We start from the raw sequence: 2,298 nt of genomic DNA on the forward strand, positions 1-2,298 counted from the left end.
ATGTGCTTTTCTCGTTCTTTAGACGTAAAGAACAGGACTATTCTTGAAGTTATCCTACTGATATAGTTTAAAAATAATAGCCTAATCTTTCTGAGGACTGAAAAGACAAGTGAATAAGAAATGATGGATGAATAGTTGTGAGCACTACTGAGGGGCTGTCCCAGATTTAATGCCATTTATTACAGTTTGAGTCCTGCTCCTGATTAATAGGCACAAAAGAGTCTTTTTCACTTTTCAAAATCCATGTGTTTGTTCCCATATTCTAGGTGTGGCAGAACTAGGAAAAAAAAATGGGTGTGGCTGCAGAGTCCCTAGTTCACAACATTTATTTTGAGTTTATACAGGAGAAATCCCACATAGGAGGAATCACCAGTATTTTCATATCTGCATTTTGGCTCAATTATCTTCCTTTTACTTTCACAGTAATTTTAAACCACTTCATTGACTTCAAGGCTAATTTGGATTGGGTTTTGAGCAACCTGGTCTAGTGAAAGGTGCTCCTCCCCATGGCAGAGGGGTTGGAACTAGATGATGTTTATGGTCCCTCCAAACCATTCTATGAGTCTATGAAAAAAGCTCCAGATAACTACAGAATTTGGTCTACTTTCTCTACTGACTGACTGACTGACTGAAAAATCTGGCTACAGAAAAGAACGCAAGATTTACAGCAGAGAGACGGAGCCAACCCTGTGTTCTGATTAGCAGTTTGGATGCCATTGTTCTGTCTGGAAAACACATGTCATCCACAGAATCACCCAAGCTGTCCATTGACATCTGCCAACATATCTTCCATCACTCCTCTCTTTCTTATTTCTCACTCTCATCTTTATACCTCTCTTCCTCATTTCCCTGTTTTTCTGAAATCCCCACAAGTACTTCAGTGCAATTAGGAGTTACCTGTTGTAAAAACTGATGTGGGTTTCACCCCCCACAATACCACCTTCAGTCTCAAGCTGACCATCTCAAAATAATAGAAAATAGACCATTACTCTGAGTCTTCTAGTGTGTCATATTTGTGCTGTGTTTCTCTCTGGGGATAGAAATTCATCATAGCCCAGAGGCTTCATATTTTTTAAATTGTCACACTAAGACTTGAGTGCCTCCATGAAAGAAGCAGTAGAAAGAGATGCCCGAAGGTAGGCTGGGAAGAATCCAAACCGATGTCAGGTTTCCTTCTACCTTCTCATCAATAGGGTCTTTGAAGAAGAAACCTCTTCAGAAAAGAAAAGATAACTTTCTCTTTAGTTAAAAAGGCTACCATGGTTTCAGTTTGGAGACTGACAGTTATGTTAGCTTTATTACCTTAAAATCTATACAGCCTCATGGTTTGCAGTGGATGGCTTTGCCTCCACAAGTTTTGATAATGTCCTTGAAAGAGAAATACAGATGCATAGCTCTGTTCAGCATTGACTTTGGAGGTGAATATTTTATCCCCTTTCCTTTTCCTGGCTGTTTGCAGTGTAGTAGTAGTGATAACTCCTATGCAGTAAGCCTAAGAACTGTAGCAGGGGTAAAAAAAAAAAAAAAAAAAGAAAAAGAGAAAATATAAAAATCAAAGCTTTTACTGGACTAAAACAGTTCCAAGTCTGGTAGTTTTCCTCCTCTCTGCAGCGACAGATGATGAGGGATAGAGGAGATGAAAGAGGAGCTGGAACTGTGCATTGTTGTCTATTATCTTTGTCCCAAAGATACTTTTATTATTTTCATTATTGGTTTTAGCTTTTCTGTAGAAAGAAAATATTCTTAACTAAAGAAAAATATGTTTTCTGAGTCTACACATTTTTGTGTACAACTTTTTAGAGAATACTATCTCATGTTCTTGAAGAGTCCTGAGAAAAGTGGCAGTCTTGCTATGGTATAACTTCTTCAGCAAAGGATAATTTCTGTTGAAATATATGGATGTGACATTTTCTGAAAGATAATAAATTGCAATTTATCCACCTTATGTGTCTATCAGCCTATTAAGAACTCACTCTTTTGCTGGGAAGGACCTACAATACAGACAGTACAATGCTGTCACACCCAAGCAGAGCTACAACAGCTGAACATGATTATTTCTTAGGAACCCAGCTCTACCACCATCTCCTTGGAAGAATTTAAATTTATAATTGCCAGTTGAATAATTCTTCTCCAGCTGGTAGAAGAATTTGTCAGGTTCCCATATTTATGAGGGAAGTATGAGTACCTGGGAGGGGAGCCTCCAGCTGGGGGACTTCATAGGGAAAAATCAAATTGTCCTACAGTTATTCACCTAGGATGTATTTTGGGGGGGGGGGGGGGGGGGGGGGGGGGACAGAA

This window comes from Nestor notabilis, unplaced genomic scaffold (assembly GCF_000696875.1).
Source record: "Nestor notabilis isolate BGI_N333 unplaced genomic scaffold, ASM69687v1 scaffold6555, whole genome shotgun sequence".
In the NCBI taxonomy this organism is placed as follows: Eukaryota; Metazoa; Chordata; class Aves; order Psittaciformes; family Psittacidae; genus Nestor; species Nestor notabilis.